Source organism: Equus quagga, chromosome 17, assembly GCF_021613505.1.
Source record: "Equus quagga isolate Etosha38 chromosome 17, UCLA_HA_Equagga_1.0, whole genome shotgun sequence".
NCBI lineage: Eukaryota > Metazoa > Chordata > Mammalia > Perissodactyla > Equidae > Equus > Equus quagga.
Window position 1 is genome coordinate 17733921 of NC_060283.1, and position 20212 is coordinate 17754132.

The window sequence follows — 20212 nt, forward strand, 5'->3', positions numbered from 1 at the left end:
AGACATTATTGAAAGAAATAAAAGATGACATAAAGAAATGGAAAGATATTCCATAATCATGGAATAGAAGAATAAATATAGTTAAAATGTCAATATTACGTAAAGCAATCTACAGATTCAATACAATCTCAATCAGAATCCCAATGATATTCTTCACAGAAATAGAGCAAGAATCCTAAAATTTACATGAAGCAACAGAAGACCCTGAATAGTCAAAGCAATCCTGAGAACAAAGAATAAATGTGGAGGCATCACAATCCCTGACTTCAAAATATACTACAAAGCTATAGTAACCAAAACAGCATATTACTGGCACAAAAACAGACACACAGATCAATGGATTAGAACTGAAAGCTCAGAAATAAAACCACAAATCTATGAACAGCTAATCTTCAACAAAGGAGCCAAGAACATACAATGGCTAAGGGAAAGTCTCTTCAGTAAAGGATGTTGGGAAAATGGTACAGCCACATGCAAAAGGATGAAAATAGATCATTATCTTACACGATGTGCAAAAATTAAGTCAAAATGGCTTAAGACTTGAAAGTAAGACCTGAGACCATAAAACTCCTAGAAGAAAGTATGGGTGTACATTCTTCGGCATCGGTCTTAGCAACATCTTTTCAAATATCATGTCTACTCAGGCACTGGAAACAAAAGAAAAAATAAACAAATGGGAATACATCAGACTAAAAAGGTACTGCAAGGTAAAGGAAACCATGAGCAAAACCAAAAGGCTACCGACCAACTGGGAAAACATATTTGCAAATTATATATCTCACAAGGAATTAACTTCAAATTTATATTAAAGAACCAACACAACTCAACAGCAAGAAAACAACCAACCTGACCAAAAAATAGGCAGAGGATATGAACAGATATTTTTCCAAAGAAGATATATAGATGGACAATAGGCACATGAAAAGATGTTCAATGTCACTAATTATTAGGGAAATGCAAATCAAAACTACAATGAGACATCACCTTGCACCTGTCAGAATGGCTATAATTAAGAAGACAAAACATAATAAATGCCGGAGAAGATTTGGAGAAAAGGGAATCATCATACACTGCTGGTGGGAATGCAAACTGATGCAGCCACTATGGAAAACAATGGAGATTGCTCAAAAAAAATTAAAAAATAGAAGTAGCATATAATCCAGCTATCCCACTACTTGGTATTTATACAAAGAACTTGAAATAAACAATTCAAAGAGATTTATGCACCCCTATGTTCATTGCAGCATTATTCACAATAGCCACATGTGGAAGCAACCCAAGTGCCCATCAACTGAAGAATGGATAAGGAAGATATGGTGTGCATATATATATATATATATATATATATATATGCGTGTGTGTGTATACAATGAAATACTGCTCAGTTTAAAAAAAAAAAAAGACCAAATTTTCCCATTTTCAACAACTTGGAAGGACCTTCAGGGACCTTAAGAAAAATTAGCCAGACAGAGAAAGACAAAACACTGCCTGATTTCACTCATATGTGGAAGATAAACAAACACATGGATAAAGAGAACAGATTAGTGGTTAGCAGAGGGGAAAGGAGTGGAGGAGGGTTGGACAATAGGGATAAAAGGGCACATATGTATGGTGATGGATAAAAATTAGACTATTGGTTGTGTGCACAATGCAGTATATGCAGAAACTTAAAAATAATAATGTACCTATGAAATGACACAATGTTCTAAGCCATTATGACCACAATAAAATAATTGGAAAACAATAAAATTCTATGTATCTATAATTTTCCAGAAATTCACCTTAAATGAAAATACATTAAAGAACACACATTCTTCCCCAGAGAACATGATAAAAACACTATGTGAGAATGGATGGAGATCATTTCTTAAGGACCGGATCTAGAGGTTTTCCCCAGATTTTAGCAAAGAGAAAAAGAAACTAAAATTGCATAAGTAGCAGATCTCAGACATCAAGGATTTTTAACCAATGAGATTCTAAGAACATGCTGCAGAGTTACCTTTTTTGCAAGGCATTTATAATCCAGTTGTAGAGTTGCCCTTGTAATTTCAATCTAAAAGGATACTAACTAGTGAATTGATTACTTGGAGATGTATAATAATTAACTTGAACTAAATAAGCAATGTCTTGGGAGAAAACAAATACAATTTTAGGATAAAATCCTTACCTAAAATTTTACTTACTATTTGGAAAAGAAAGTACTCTTCATGCTTTCAAGTGTTTTTCTGCAGGGTGACTTCTCATCATTTATTTGATTTATTGGTATGACAAGTGACAGTAGTTAGTAAAAGGGTATGAATTTTATAGTTTTTATGTATAAATTGGGGGAAATTAGAAAGGGAAACTCATCAGTAGCACTCACTATGCTGAGAAAAAATTCAAGTCATAAACTTGAAAGGAAATAATTTAAATGGCTAAACTTTAACTACTAGGTTAAGAAAATGTATAAATTAGTCAATAATTTTAAAATAGGCTACACTCTAAATTCTGTAGTCTAAGAATTTTTGGACTAAAAGAGCGCTAAGTTCAAGGAGGATCTGGTTGTCCATTAAGGGAGTAGACATATTCTAGAAAAGTAAGATCAAAGTCACATAAGAATCCTGCTATTTTATTGGACAACTGCAGATAGAAAAAAGGATACACTAATAGAATTTGAGGCAGAAGGTCAGTAAGACATTGGCCAAGAAGAGCATAATTTTAATTCTGAAAAAGAAATCATGATAGAAATGGTTCTTAGAGATAATTGAGGCTAGCTCTCTCATTCTACAGCTAAAAGAGTTATGAAACTAAAGTATACAGGGTCACAAATTTAAGAAGCAGCAGTGTTAGGGCATGCACCCAAATATTTTTCCTCCTATTTTTCTTACATGGCGAATAGCTGAGGATGCAATATCACTACTCATGTTTGAGAGAATGAGAAATACATTGCTTCCTACAGAAATCTGGGAGCTGTGCATTTGTTACTTTCTAGCACTGGCATAATTATGTCAGAATCCTGAATTGATTTGGTTTGTGGTTTTCATACACTTTAACCTTACTTACAGCTTTATATTTCCATTCACAAATTTTCAATTTAAATTTGAGTGCTTAAAATGGAACAATGATTGAGAAGATATCCTGGTTTTGTCTAGAAGATTCAGAAATGAATGCAAACTTCAGAGATGGGATAGTCAAGGTTAATGATGTATTTATCTTCTTACTTCAGGTTTTCCCTTTTGAGAGGAGGTATAGTGGAATGATTATGAATGCAGTCACTAGAATCAGAAAACTTCATTTATAAACTCTAGTACGCTATGCACTACTTATGCTACTATGCATAAGTTCCTTAACATCTATAAACCTAAAGTAATTTTGTCATTTTGTTTTGTGTATGTTAATTTTAACACGATAATACCATAATGTGTACTTTTATTCTTTTAAAAGATCTTTCTCATGTTTGATCAAAATTGAGTCTCAGAACCACTCTGAGTTATGTGGAGCAGGATGCATTTCCCTAAGTTTCAAATGAAGAAAAATCTTTCTAAAAGTTTAACTGACTTGCAAAGATCATATCTAAAGTTAGTGGCTTAATTAAGACATGTAACCAGGGATTGCCTCAAATATACGATGAATGATTAGATGGTACTCATGAATTTTTTTATAACCTTAAAATATGTAACAGTTAATCACGGTAGTTTTATATCTGTGAACAACTTGAATCAAGGGGGAATGCCAGGTAGAAAAGTAAGCATAGATGTAGCTTTCAGAACCAAGAAAACTAGACAGTCAAGTAATATTTTTTGCAAACTCCTCATAAATGCAGATGGATTGATGAATTGGCTTTGCCTGAGAACATTCCCAGTCTTCCTTTATTTGGACACTTAAAATCATGTAAAAGACTTAATATGCTTGAAGGGGGATAAGGAACATATTTCAGGTATGTTCAACGAATAATTCAAGCCAGTAGTATATACTGCACTATTTTATTCAAGTTAAAATAAACAGCCTTTCTTACTTATTGCCTAATTTTACTGTAGTTTGATTTTGGAAATTATCGGAAAATATTTCTCAATAATTTATCCTTAAACTAATTAAAATTCCTAAAATTCCATTATGGAAATGAATACCTTTGTTTTAAAATTCTCTCTCTATTACAATGTTATTACTCATTGCGTGGGTGATAAATATTAACTCTCAGTTATGAAGGAGAGTTAAGGTGAAAATTTAAGTAAAAGAAGCTAGGTATGAGGTTAGGGATGAAAATATATGTTATAAAACTGCAGACACAAAGAAACCTTGTAAGAATTTATCCTAATTCTTTTTATTTAAAATAACAAAAGTGTTTAATGGAACACATTGCTAGTCAATCATTGTCAACTTCTCTGCAGCATCCAAGACTTTATTGTAGATTAATCAAATGCATTTGTGTTGAGTAAGCAACATTGATCATGACATCCTGGAAGATTTAATGGAAATCAGCAAGTATGTGTTCACACAGAGTCTTATTAGAGAGTCATTTTAATTGAATACCTTATTTTTATTCTCTTGGACACTTAAAGGATGCATATTAAAACTAATTAGTTCCTTGAATATAATATGATCATTGCTCTTCTCCATAAAGATTTCTAAATATGGGCTCATGAAGTATATCATTTCAGGTGATTTATGCGTCTATGCTCTGCCATGGAAAAAAGCAACAATGTCACTGTATTTATTCTCTTGGAACTTTCCAAAAACAAGAACATTGAAATCCTCTGCTTTGTTACATTATTTTTATTTTGTTACATTTCTGTTTGGGTAGGAAACTTGCTGAGGATGATTTCAATTACAAGCAGTAAGCTAGTTGACCCACCCATGTACTTTTTCCTTAATTACCTCTCACTCTCCAACCTTTGGGAAACATCCACTGTGACACCCAAACTAATGACAGACTTCTTGACAGAAAGGGAGACCATTTCCTATAGAAACTGCACAACACAGGTTTTGATGACTCATTTCTTTGGAGGCACTGAGACCTTTATCGTCACAGGATGGCCTATGACTGTTATGTTGCCATCTTCAAGACCCTGCACTACGCCATCATCATGAGCAGACAAAAGTGTAATGCAATCACCATAGTCTGCTGTACTGGGGGATTTATATACTCTGCCAGTCAGTTTCTTATGATTTCCTTACAATTCTGTGTTCCCAATGAGATAGATTACTATCTCTGCAATGTGTATCCATTGCTGAAACTGCCCTTTTTAATACACACATCATAGGTCTCTTAATGTTGTTAATTCAGTGCTGTTTGCTTTGGTGACCTTTGTTGTCTTGTTCTCTTATTTCTTTATATTGTGCCACATCAGGGCATATTATTTGGAGAGACACAGCAAAGCTCTTTCCACTTGCACTTCTCATATGACAGTAGCAGTTTTGTTTTTTCTACCCGTGTTATTCATTTACATTAGACCAGCTACAACTTTCCCAGAAGATGAAGTGTTTTCTCTTTCTTAAAACATCATTTTCCCCTAGTTAAACCTTCTGATATGCATGCTAAGAAACATGGAGATGAAGAATCCTTGGAGAAAATTTGGTGTCATCGTATACACTTGGAAGGAAAGTAACTTTCCAGAACTTTTTCTGCATTTCAGCCATGGTTCCATGAAACTATAACTATGAATAAGACCCATTCTCATCATTCTCTTGGGCTTACAGCTTGGGGAAATTAAGTTGGCAAGCAGGAAGCATATAATCTCTGTGGTTTTATGCTTTTACACCAACACTTCATCAACAAATTGAGCATTATTCTTATTCATACTTTCCTCCATTTGACTTATTATTAAGAATTGTGCTCATATGGTATGAATTAACTAGACAATATCATAAAAATAAACAATTATATCATCTTTCTGTCACTGTATTGTAAAAAAAAGATACAACGGATCAAGTGTTTTCCACAACTTAAAGCACAAAAATTCTGAATTAAATATTTTCTTCAAATTTTAAACTTTTTACTCTATACAGCTATATTCTGTACAACTATAAGTACAGAAAATTGCACATATTCATGCCTGCTCAGTTCATAAATTAAAACAAACTGAGAAATATCATGTAATCAGCAACAGGATTGTCAGAAATTACCTGTATACTTGAAGTCCTCCTCATTTCTCTTTATAATCATCACTACCCAAATGTAATCAATATCTTCATCTCTAAATCAATTTTGCATATTTTTGTACTTTGTAGAAAAATAATGATACAGATTGTACTCTTCAGTGCCGGTCTTCTCATTACTATGTTTGTGAGATCTGTTCCTCATGTTTTTGCGTATTTTCTTAATGTTTTCATTAATCTATAGTCTATCATTGTATGAATATGTGACAAGTAATTTATGTGTTGGCTTGTTGGTAGACATCCGGGTAGTTTCCCACTGAAGGCCATTATCAGTAGCACTGTTTTGAACGTTTTGAAACATGTATTTTGGTGAGTATATGTATACTATTATATCTTTAGCAGGCTTCATATTGTAATTAAAACAAAATTTTAAGATAGTGATTTTACGCTAGTGTTAACAGTCTTTCTGAATATATTCCTGACATAAAATAAACTGTATTAAATAAAAAATAATTATCAATAGAAAAACACTACAATGAATGCAATAGATGGTTTTGAAAGAGTGAAACATATGGCAATTCTAGGACCCATGCAATGGGGTATGTGATGTATTGATTGATGTAAATCAAACCTGTTAATAATAAATAAAAAGAAAAAAGCTCTTAGAAAGTTTATATGATGGAGCTGAGAAAAACTTCCAGGAATAGAGCATTAAGTTATACTAGCAAATTAACACATTAGTAATCACAATTGGGAAACTTTAATAAATAGGATATTCACTGGAGGATATGAAGTTGCTTGTTATAATAAGAAAAACTGATAAAAGTCTTTATTTAGCTCTTAAAAAGTAAAAAAATATATTTTTATTGGTTCCAAATAAGGGCAGTGGTTCCAGGTAAGGAAGGCGTGCTATAAGTGCATGCTAATGTTGGATTGACAAACACAAAAACACACATACACATACATTTGCAAAGACACACAGCATAGAAAACAAGATCTTCCAGAGACTTCTGTTTCTTCTATAATTGAAATAAACATGTTTGAATAGAAAACCAAAAATGAAGGAGGAAATATTTTCTTTTTTCGCAAAAGTATGTGATTGCATACCCAAAAATCACTCATATAGGAGGCAATTATGTTGGAAACAGCTATTGCAGAGTATGTCATATAATGATTGCCTTTATTGAACTAATCAGGCACAAATATAATATGAATGTTTATTATATAAAAATAAAAATAATTTTAAAAGCATGGTATAAGAACATGAATCTCAAAATTTTCCAGGTTAAACAAACAAGCAAGATAATTTAAGATATAAAAAACAATATTTTAATTAGAAACTCGATGCATAAAACAGAGTGGCTATACCTTAAGAAAGATTCAATGAATGGAATTTTAGATATTGACAAATCATCCAAACACAGAATTAGAGAGACAAGGAGATGGGAAAAAAAATTAAATAGGTATTAAGAGTCATTATGAAAGAAGTAAAAGAGAGGAACACACGTCTATCAGACTCCAGGGTTTCGATAATAGTGAGAAAAAAATATTTAAAGAGATAATAACTGGTAATTTTCCGGAAACGATGAAATGATCTTTAGAAAATATGCATAGGAAATAAAAAGTGTTGTTCTTAAATAGAGTCATAGAAACACTACTGCAAATTAATAATAATTTAAATTATACAAAGAGTAGTAGACAGAAGAAAATCAAATTACATAATGAAAGTAAAAGAAAAATGTCACCCTTGACTTCTATATTTTTTCAAGAACAAGGATAAAATGAAGAGTTTTCAGAACAATAAAAGATAAAACAAACAAACAAACAAAGGCAAGACTTTACTACAAACTCACCCTTACTAAAAGAAGTTGCAAAGAATGTTTTCATAAGAAGAGAAGATGTCTAAGAACGGAGATAGGAAATTTCAGGAGGAATGAGGAATGAAGAAAATGGTAGTCTTATGTAAAACTAAATTGTATTAAAAATAACAATCTTGTCTAATATGTGAGATAAAACATAGAAAAGAGAACAGAAATCCTGGTCCACAACATCAAGAAAGTTGGAAGAAAATGAGGAGGAAAAAAGTGTTCTATTTTAGCATGTACTATTCAGCGGGAGGGTATATGTTGATCAAATTCAGACTTGTTAACATTAATGTACAGACATGATTTCTTACAGCTAAAATACTAGGAAAGAGATAGATAGAGGGATAGATAGATAGATAAAAATGTATTGAAGGACTAAAAGGAGTCCAATCCAATTAAAAAGCAAGAAAAGAGGGAAGAGGGGCTGGCCCTGTGGCGCAGTGGTTAAGTTTGCACGTTCCACTTTGGCAGCCTGGGGTTCCCTGGTTCAGATCCCGGGTGCGGACATGGCACCGCTTGGCGACAGCCATGCTGTGGTAGGCGTCCCAAGTATAAAGTAGAGGAAGATGGGCACGGATGTTAGCTCAGGGCCAGTTTTCTCAGCAAATGGAGGAGGATTGGCAGCAGATGTTAGCTCAGGGCTAATCTTCCTCAAAAATAAAAATCATTCATTTCATAAATGTCAGAGCTGAGGAGCTGAAGAATTATGAATGAAGTGACAATTTCAATAGCAGCACTTAGATTAGGTAGGTGTTTATGTGTGTTAAAAATATTCTAGGCTACAGGAATGATGACTGTTCCATATAGTGTAGGTGATTCTGAGGCTGATCATGAATTTTAATAATCATTTGAATGCAATATTTATACATGGAGACCTCTAGACAATTTTGGCATTCTGTAGAAATGAAGTAGATTTAAAGTCATTTTCAGAAATTAAAAACGAATATTTTTTATTATTGAGCTTTATTTTCCAATAGAATATTCAATTAAATCTTATATACTGGCAGTGTGAAATAAATTATGTAATGAAAAAATTCACAGAGATTATTGGGTTTAAAGTGTAAAGAAAAAAGGGCATGAGATTTGTTTTCTGGGAGCTGCAGTGCCCACTCCCCATCTGCCTTAAAATGTCATGAGGGGGCCAGCCCTGTGGCTGAGTGGTTAAGCTTGTGTGCTCTGCTTGGGTGGCCTGGGGTTTTGCTGGATCTTGGGCGTGGACATAGCAGTGCTCATCAAGCCATGCTGAGGTGGCATCCCACCATAGCACAACCAGAATGACCTACAATTAGAATATACAACTGTATAGGCTTTGGGGAGAAGAAGCCTGGAAAAACAAAAGATTGGCAACAGATGTGAGCCCAGGTGCCAATCTGGAAAGAAAAATTTGTTATAGGCAGGGACAAAGTGACTGAAGACTGTTTATGTTTCTGTTATGATGTTTATTGCATCACATATACTAAAACTATGGAAAGAGTGGATGAGAAAATTAATAGATCTTATCCCTTTCTAGTAGCTCAATCACTCGAGTGACTACAAGACTACATTTGGGAAGAAACTGCACATATCAGCTTCTCCTGATATGTAGACATGAGAAAATAATTCAATACCCATCTAGTGGTTCAGAATAGGCCCAAGTGAAATTCTTTATAAAATGAATTTTCCTTTAGAATAAGTCTTTTTGCATATATTTTATTCCCTCTTAAGGTGAGAGAAAAATAACAATAACAAAAGCAGAACTATTGGTGATATTAAAAAACATACTACCATGGTACAAGTAGAAATTGCTTTATTTGTAGGTATGATTCTGCTCACACAGCATATCGGAAGCCAACTCCAATCTTTGGTTACAGATGTGAAAGAAGAAAAAGAGGAAAGAAAGATATATGGAAATTATATAAGGACTTGAGGAAAAATTAAAAGATGTTCAACTGCAAAAGTTTTTAAAATTATTTTTTGGAAATTTTCTAAATCCATATAAGATAGTTACAAGCTATATTAGTTTACAATTTTTCAGGAAATCAGCCTAACTCATATTTGGAAATAAACTGAAATTCATTCTAATTCTCTCAGAGAATACCTTAAAGATGCTATGTGAGGAGAAATGAAGACCATTAGCTACCATAATGACTGCTACCCGAGCAGTCATTTACTCCTCAGTCAGTTTATAGAGATTATGGAAAGGATCTATCTCTCAATCAAAATTGCCCACATTTGTTTTATCACAAAACTCTTTGAGTAAAGTGCAGAGGATTTTAGTCATTGTGGCCCAGGAGGAATATCTAATGACTGAGATTTCTAAAGCAGAAGCAAAGTTAGTTATGACTTGCATACTATTTATAATCCAGAGTCTATTTTAGCTGCAGCAGCTCTGATAACTTAGATATAAAGGAAATCCACCTGGTAAGCTTAGATTTGAGAAGGTAAATCCAAACAATTTGGAAGGAATAGTCAATATTCTAGAATAAAAGAAATGCAGTTTTAGAATATATACTCTACTAAGTATTCAGTTAATCATGTGAGCCGAGACAATTACATGAATAATTTTAGTAATGAAAGTATAGATTGTGATTTGACTTGTTTGGATATTAAAATTATTCCACTTGACTTTAACATGTTGCTCCGAGGGTATGACCTCTCATTGTCTGTGTGAACATTGCTTGAGTGACAGGCGTCAGTTGTCTCTAAAATGATACAAGATTTTTTTCTATGAATGACTAATGAACTATGCTGAATGGAATGTGAATTCAAGAAGCTGAAGTGAAATACTCTGAAAAATAGGTGAATCAACAGAATTTCAATGAGGTAAGAGAGAGAACACTGAAAGAATGGAATAGAAATGGATTCACAACAATTGAAGGAGAAAAACATGTGTGATAATTATTTCTCCTCTTTCCTATTATCCTGCCTGGATGTTTAATATCAGTTGAATACATTTTTGTCCCCATTGTATAAGTAACAGATTGACTGCCAGTTAAAGTTAAAAACAGACATCTCTTTTATAGACTAATTTGTTTTAAGATTAGGGCAGCAACAGATTCAGAGTTACCCACTGACACTGTGATGTGGCATTCTAAAAGGACAGTGAGACAATGACAGGGAAATGATGCTTAACTAAGTAGAAAATTGAGAATAAGAAGAAAAACATTATTAGTTCTTGTAGAAATTTGTCTAGGTATTGATTGATACGAGAAAGTGAAAAACCCAAATTGAAAGAACAAATAAGCTCCCTGAAATAACCACTACCATAATCCCTGTTCCTCCTCCTCAAAAAAAAAAGTTAGCCCAATAATTAACATAACCTAAGACCCTGGCAGGTCACTAAAAAATAAACGGAAGTATCTCAAAACTTACATCTCTGTTTACCTTGCCCCTGTTTACTTTGTTGCCTGCACTTGTTGCATGTAATCATTGTGAGGATAATAATTTCAATTATTGACTGTTTTATTTACATACTGTTTTAAATCATTGAAGTTAATTTTTTAATCATTCAATAAAAATTTACTAATTATTGGTTAAATGAATGTCAGCGTCTATTTGACCAGAGATAAAACAAAGATTAAATAATTGGAAATATTTTTTTATTGACTCTCTATCATGTACTGGGTGACTCATATACTTTATCTAGTTAATTCTCACAATACCATTGGGAGATAGAGGTATTCACTAGCAATGTACTCATCCATCAGCAATATGATGATCTGAGGAAAAAACAGCACGTACCAAGAGACAATCTCTCTGTCCTTGAGAAATTTAGGATCATGGACATTAAGCATGTATAGATTTTATTTTAGAATAGATCAAAAGTTGAAATGCTGGAGCCAGTGAGACCCTATATTTTAAGTATGATATCATCAAATATTTATTGAGTATACCATATACATCAGGAGTTGTGCTATGTGTATGCCATTTTGCCAAGCATATTTCTAAGTGAGCATATGTTGTTTTTGATCTTGACTATACTACTTACTAGTTTTATAATAATCCACCAAATGAAACCAAATCATACATAAATTAAATAATTAATAATATTAATTATTAAGTAAATAAAGTATTAAGCAAATAGTATTTAATTCTTAGAGTTATTGTGAGGATTAAAAAGGATTATAAAAATAAAGTGTTAAGAATTTAGGTGCATGAGAATGCTCAAATTGTAAGGTAATCAAAGAATGATTAGATCTATGATGGTCAATGTACTTAAGTAATGTACTGAGGTCATATGCTTATTCACAGCAAAGCCAGAATATATACACAAGCAATTATACTTTATTATGTTTAAGGTTTTTCAAAACTTTACTTTTAAAAAAGGTAGATAGCCCAAAAGTTATGCAAAATCTTAAATGTATTTTATTGAGACTAGATTCATCGTTTTATAGAGACCCTCGAACAAGTGAATACAAATTCCTAAACAGAGTTAAGAGCTGTACTAGAAAATGAATTTGTTTCTCTTTTTTCCTAACCATTGTTCTTACATAGGGACTCTTTGTGGCTGTGGTAGCATTGTTCGTGTTTGAGAGAGTGAAGGGATTTAGTAGATTTTATTCATGTATGTGAGTGTAATTTTCTTACTCTTTATATTTTCCCACTCTAAAATTGAGAAGCTAGAAATATAGGTGGTACTTTATAGATCGTAAACTACGAATGTATGGGGACAGTGAAGTGGAAAGAGAATATTATCAAGACGGGAGATAAAATGTTACCCACGGACTTTCAGAATGGAAAAAACTGAAGGCACAAACACGTGTTTAGTAAAATTATTTGGTTAGAATATCTGACCACATTTAATTAGCAGGGAAATTAAATTAATATCAAATGAAGACACAATGATCGATTTTGCCTGAATATTCTAACAACATCAGTTTCTTTAGAGGTATAATTATACGTATAAACTGAAATTTTCATGTTCACTTTTGGGGAGGGGAAAAACAATTTAATGGGATTTTTATTTACATGCACATGATTAAAATAATTATTTTAGGGGCCAGCCCGGTGGCACAGCGGTTAAGTTCACATGTTCTGCTTCGGTGGGTGGGAGTTCACCAGTTCAGATCCTGAGTGTGGACCTATACATTGCTTGTCAAGCCATGCTGTGGCAGGCGTGCCACATATAAAGTAGAGGAAGATGGGCATGGATGTTAGCTCAGGGCGAATCTTCCTCAAAAAGAAAAATTACAAATTTGAAAAAAATAAAATAATTATTTTATTTATGTCCATTCAATTGAGCAAGCTATTACTGTGAGTTGACCAAATTAGCATTTTAAATATTATTTTGGAAATAGTCTTTATTTATTTATATGTAAGGAAATAGGTACATGATGTAGTTGTAGGAATGATACCTTATTTTTCAATGACTTCTCTATAAGCTAATTCTAAATCTTATAATTGTGCCATGGAAATAAATTTACTCGTTTGAAATCTTCATTGCAAAGGAATTTTTTATTTGGAAGGTGACACAGTTAACAACCTATAAAGAGAGTGATGAGGAGAATATTTAAAAATTAATTGATGAGAAAATGTAGCTATACGATTAGAACAGAAGATACTTCATAAATTTAAAAGAAAGATATTTTGACCTGCATAAATAAGGTCGAAATTTCTAATAAAGACAATTGGACCATATGGATACCAGTTCTGTGTTATTTTTTCATTAACATGGAGATTCTAACTAATTTAGCAGAAGCTATGGTCAACCTCTACTGATTTGCGTATGTTTTCATATATCAAATCCTGTTGACTTAATATAATTGCTGAATGATGAAGATATTCAAACTACCCATATTCATTCTCTGTATATTTTATATGCTTTTAATTAAAACTCTTTCTATTTAAAACTAGGATATTTGTCTAATGGATCTCAAAGTTTCCTTCCTGCTCAAAAGAATTTTATGATTTAAAAATTTTATTTTCTCTGTGTAAGTTATATTTACTGGACTTTATTATTGACAACTGTAGATTACTGATTTCACTAATATTAAGTTAATAAAATCAACAAGTAACACTTCTATGGTGAACAAAACAATGAACATTTATTGATTGTAGTTTCACAACTATTTTGGGACAAAGTTCAGGAAGGTTTCCTCATTTTATAAATGAGATAACTTAAATTCAAATAAATAAAGAGATTGGCACCAAATTCACACATTTGTATAAGTAATAACAGAGCTGGGATCCCAATTGTTTGTCTTCACATGTACTTTTTCCTATAAACTTCCTGTTAACTTTTTCTATCAATTATGCAATGTCAAGATTCTTAATGGGTTTGGGCAAAAGTCATAAATAGGACAAACATAGAACAGAAATTCATACTCTAATTCAAACCACTGAGAAGAAATTGACCTGCAGAATATGATACATTGAGTGAAGAGCTGAACCGTGAATATAAAACTACTTTCTGCTCTTCTCTTTAAGTTTTAGCTATCGCTTTATTCTGTGGTTCATTTAACGACATGGTTTTTATTGAAGTGCCTATAGAAATCAATATACTTCTGTTATAAAATGTCAGCATTTTACTGTCACAAATCACTAAAAAAGAGACAAGCCTTCAAAAAATTGTTAAAATCAATCGCATGTACCTCTTGCAGAGAGTTTTTATGTTCCACTTTGTAAAGGTATATGTATCATTATATGAATATTTAATTTTATTTTCTACTTCACTCTAAAATTATTTTGAAGTAACGTATATTCCACTAGTGACTACTGTTAAGCTTTACATTTGCTGCTGTATCATTAAATAAAAACTTCGTGTGATTTATATTTGCATCTTTAAAAACTTGAATTTACAAGGATCTGGAGTGATCTCCTTTTCACGTACTTAGTTGTATATTCTTTAGCATTGAAAAATATTTAGCAACTAATGATTTTTAGGCATTTTTGAAATTGATTTTTGAATGTATTCGTCTTTATTAATGTCCTGAAAGACTGACTTATAGTTATCATCATAAGACTAATCAGAAAAATATTTTGTTAGATATCAGATTTTGATTTTCTAAAACACTGGGATCATGTCCACTAAACATAGCTTAATGATGTTAGTTATCAGCAATTTTCTCCATTTCTGATATTGACTTATGCATTATATCTTTTTAAGGGACTGTTGAGCATTTTGACTCCATTGGACCATGGAAAATAGGAATAATGTCACTGTTTATTCTCTTGGGCCTATCTCAAAACAAGAACATTGAGATCTTCTGCTTTACATTATTTTTATTTTGCTACATTGCTATTTGGACGGGAAATTTGCTCATAATGATTTCTATCTCATGCAGTCAACTAATTGACCAGTGTATTTCTTCCTTAATTATCTCTTACTCTCTGACCTTTGCTATACAACAACAGTGACACCCAAACTAATGACTGATTTACTGGCAGAAAGGAAGATCATTTCCTATAATAACTGCATGATACAGCTCTTTATCCATCACTGTCTTGGAGGCGTTGAGATCTTTATCCTCACAGGGATGGCATATGATCGCTATGTGGCCATCTGCAAGCCCCTGCACTACGCTGTCATCATGAGCAGACAAAGGTGTAATGCAATCATCATAGCTTGCTGTACTGGGGCATTTATACACTCTGCCAGTCAGTTTCTTCTCACCATCTTCTTACCATTCTGTGGCCCCAATGAGATAGATTGCTACTTCTGTGATGTGTATCCATTGCTTAAATTGGCTTGAACTGATACCCACAGAATTGGTCTCTTAGTAATTGTTAATTCAGGTCTGACTGCTTTGGTGACTTTTGTGATTTTGATGGTGTCTTATTTTCTGATATTTTACACTATCAGGGCTTACCCCACAGAGAGCCGCACCAAAGCTCTTTCTACTTGCAGTTCCCACATTACAGTTATTGTTCTGTTCTTTGTGCCTGTTCTCTTCATTTACATTAGACCATCCATAACCTTCCAAGAAGACAAAGTGTTTGCTCTTTTCTACACCAGCATTGCTCCCATGTTCAACCTTTTATCTACACGTTGAGAAACTTGGAGATGAAGAATGCCATGAGGAAAATGTGGTATCATCAACTGTTTTTTGAAGAAAAGTAACTTATATTAAAAGCATTTCAGAATTTTACTTTATGGCTCAATCTTGTGCCTAGAATTAATATGGAATGATATACAGAGAGTATACTGCGATTGCAAAAAACAACCACAGATTGGAGCTGAGGATTATTAGCAATTTTAATTTAATTTTTCATGTTCATTCTTCTTTTTCTCTCCTCATATATCTGCCTCAAGTCCTCCTTAACTTGACATTTTATTTTGAATGTGCAATTAAGTCTTTTCTCCCTTCCTCTTGATTTCCAATCTCATTCAATTGTGCTCTTATTGACAGACTAATAGGAAGCCATCTGGTAGAGGAGAAGCATAGTTAGATTTTACTCCCAGTATCTCAGAGGAAAGCATATAAAGGTGGATTTTGACTGGGGATAATAGGTAAATGAGTGGAACGTTTAACTCCTTTACTCAGCATTCATAAACACGCTTCTATATTATATTTGAAAGTCCTTTAAAAAACCAATAACGTCTTTCTGCTTTCACTGAAAAAGATGTTTTTACAAAGGTAGTCTTACTCTCTCTCCCAAAAAAGAAGCACAGCATCCTAAACATTCTAGACAATGTTAATTTAAACATTAGTTTCTTTTCTAATTCAGTTTAAAATCCTTCCTGAATAATCTGTAACACTAAGAATAGGCTATAAAATTAACTACTCAAAATCTTCTTAATATAAAATAATAAGAGAAAGGAAAAAATACTATATATAAAATATACAAAAATATGCATTGCTACATTGGTCCTTCTTGTTTCTGTAATTGGTCATGAGATTTTTGTTACCATATATGCCTTTATTTCTTGCAATCCCTACTTCACAGTCCCTTTGACCTCAGGCTAAGCTTCTGCTGGTTGGGACTCATTATCTACTAGTGTGAAACAAATCTTCATTCCTAAATTTCTGGAACCTCAAAAGTCCTGCCATATGTTTGTTGCTTTATTTTTCACCAGATTTTACTATTAGTTATGGCTGTTTTAAGAGATGGCATTTTGAATTCTCTAGGCTCAAACATTGGTCGCCCATGTCTCATTGTGTTACAACAACCAAATTCTCCCTGGTGATAAATAACATCACTCCAGTGCCCTTTTTGTCTGTCCATTTAGTAGAGGCATGAGGAACCCAAAATGTCCAGGTGACAATTTAAATTTCCAGCTCAATAAAATAATTGCTGTTTTCCCTGATGCAAGCATCATCTCTGTAACTAAGACCTAAAAACCAGATGACCTGAAAAAATGCTGAGACAGGAAGCAAACATTCTGTAAAATGTATTTTAGTGCAATAATAAAAGGAGATACTTGAATTACATCATTCAATTTCTATAACTGCTTATCAAGGCTATGGAGAAACAACATCATATATTTGTCATTACATTCTTAAAAATATAACTTCAGTTTTTCAGGATGTGTTCTCTGAGTTGGCACTTTGAATGTCCAGGATGCCATTCTTCCCTTGTTTTGAATCCATGTATTAGTTTGCAAGAAGAACCACAACAAAATATTACAGACTGGGTGACTTAATCAACAGAAATTTATTTTATGTCAGTTCTGGAATCTGGAAGTCCAAGATCCAGGTGCCAGCAGCTTTAGTTTTTCCTGTGGTATCTCTCCTTGGCTCATAGATGGCTGCATTCACATTGTGTCTTCACATCGTCTTTTCTTCTTGTGGGCACAACCCTAGTGCCTCCTCCCTGTGTCCAAATTTTCTCTTCTTATGAAGACACCAATTATATTAAGGCCCACCCTAACAGCTTCATTTTAACTTAATTACCTCATTAAATGCCCTATGTCCAAATACAGTAACATTCTGAGGTACCTGGAGTAAGTACTTCAACATATGAATTTTCAGAGACACAATTCAGTCCATAACATGGTACATGGTAGGATCAGTGAATTCCTTGTGTATCTGTCCACTACCATGCTTCCTTACTGTGAATTAAGTTCCTTGATCAGAACCAGTGCTGTGGAGGCAACATGATGGTAAATAAGACATTCTATAAGTGTATAGATTGTGTTGCTGATATAAGCACTATGGCCAGGAAAGGAAAATCCATATCCAGAATAAATGTCTATTTGTGTGAGGATAAATTAAATTCTCTCAATAATATCAGGTTTTAAGTGTAATAAACTTGTGACCACAGGGCTGAGTAGTCTTGCTAAGGAATGGTATGGTTGGGGCATTTACTGTTGCAATTACAGACAGTAGCTTCCAAAGATGGCAACTACAATCTTTTCCATCTCGCAGGCTCTTCTTACAATGTGACATTGACACTAGTCCCATAAATTGATGTGGTCTATGATCCTTTGGTTTAAACTTAGGTAGACCTTTGTGACTGCCTCAACCAATATAATAAAGTAGAAGTAAACATATGTAACTTCCAAGGCTTGGTATTAAAAACACAAATTTTCACCTTGATCTCTTTGGGTCTTCACTCTCAGAATCACAGCTTGCATATTGGACAGAATCCCAAACTAGCCCACATAGAAATACCATATATACGGGCCAGATGTAGAATTTTATGGCCAGTAGCTCAGCTGAGGTCCCAGCCCACAGCCAGCATCAACTGCCAGACTTGTAAGTCAAGATGCCAAATTCCTCACTTCTCTCCTCGATTAATTAGCATACTCTCCTGATCCAGCTCTGACCATAAACTGTGCACCATTTTAAAGCATGCTCAATTCCGCCTCAATCCTATGCTCCTATTGTTCACCCAAACAAGAATTCTCCTGATTTATGTCTTGCATAATCTAGCGCTGTGCACAAATCAACCATCACCTCAGCCATGAAAACTTTTCTAGATATTTTAGCCATCTGTTAGCTATTGTATGTTTCTTTTTAATTGATTGCTTGAATTAAAAATGATTTTATTTATTTTAGAGGGAAGTTTCCTAAGTTTTATTTAACACAAATCCTTACCACACTATTTGTATGAGGAAGTGCTGTAGACATTCACCTGCTCTGAGAGGTAAACCTGTGAAAACCTTTGAATGTGTTCAAGTTCTTGGCCTGCCCTTGAACAAGTAAAATTCTTTACTACCTCTTTGGCTGGGACTCAGTGAACTCTAATTTTCCTGAGAGACTTTGCAGGCATTCTTTTCACACATGAAGTGCTGCCTTTATCCTTAAGTAATGGCCTTGCCATATCTAACTAAGCGAATTTACCTTTAAATGAGGTAGCTTGGACATAGTCAAAGATAAAACTTGGTTCATCCAATTATGCTCTAACTGGAAGGACATTGACTAATATTGAGCCTATAGAACTAAGTTGACTCATCCTATCACCAATATAATGAAGATAGATTCAACCACAGATGACACTACCATTTTCATTTTTTACAGATACGTTGTATTTAAAGTGGAAAATTTAACCTGAATTCACTTATTAAAGGAAAGTTGTGATTTTTTAAAGCTAAACCCATTGTAAAAATATTCCTCTTAATTCTTGTAATTAAAGAATGTTCTTTAAGTTTCCCCTGATGATGCATAAATTGGCTTTGATTCCCTAGAAAAAAAAATATGAGCTAAAATTTATGTGCTAACACTTTATTCAGAAATGTAATTCTAGAGAAATATGTGTGAGGAAAAATGGTAGTGAAAGAGATATGGAAGGAGATCCAATACAAAGGAAGGTGTTACAGAGCTAGTCACAACTTCACAAAACATCAAACTTCACATATACCACAGCCTTTGGTTTGGATCTCAAAGAACAAGTAAAAAAATACTGCACATTGAAACGATCTATGGAAGCATTAAAATGAAAGGGAATTTATCTGCCTGTGTCTCTTCTGCTCCTTGGGTTTTCTTGCTCAATATTCATCCCAAGGGATAACTCCTATGGATTTCTTGGATAATCATTTGTTTCTCAAGGTCTCCCAGACTGATTACCTCACATTCCACAACTTCATGTTTTGTCCTACGTTAGAAGTGGTGAAAAAAAACCCCAAACTCTATGCACGCTGCTGATCAGCCTTGCGCACAAGGCCAAATTTGAGCTCTTGGGTCATGCCAGTGAACAGTGTCCATGTCTATGGAACATGTGCTCTTAGTCTTGAGGACCAGTACACCATAGATGGACATGCAAAAGTATATGTTATTACACCTTGCCAGGGTAGGAGAGAAACTCCATCACATGTCAATGAAACTTTTGTTTCTTCACAGACAAATTCATATATTCAAATAAAGGACATCATAAAATAAGCACAAAGAAACAATGTGAGATAGAAAGAAATT

General features: G+C 33.4%; 2 pseudogenes; both read left to right on the top strand.

Annotated features, from left to right (window-relative positions):
* Nucleotides 1-4662: 4662 nt before the first annotated feature.
* On the top strand, nucleotides 4663-5634 carry LOC124229153 (olfactory receptor 4P4-like; annotated as a pseudogene).
* Nucleotides 5635-15055: 9421 nt separating this feature from the next.
* On the top strand, nucleotides 15056-15978 carry LOC124229155 (olfactory receptor 4P4-like; annotated as a pseudogene).
* Nucleotides 15979-20212: the final 4234 nt, after the last annotated feature.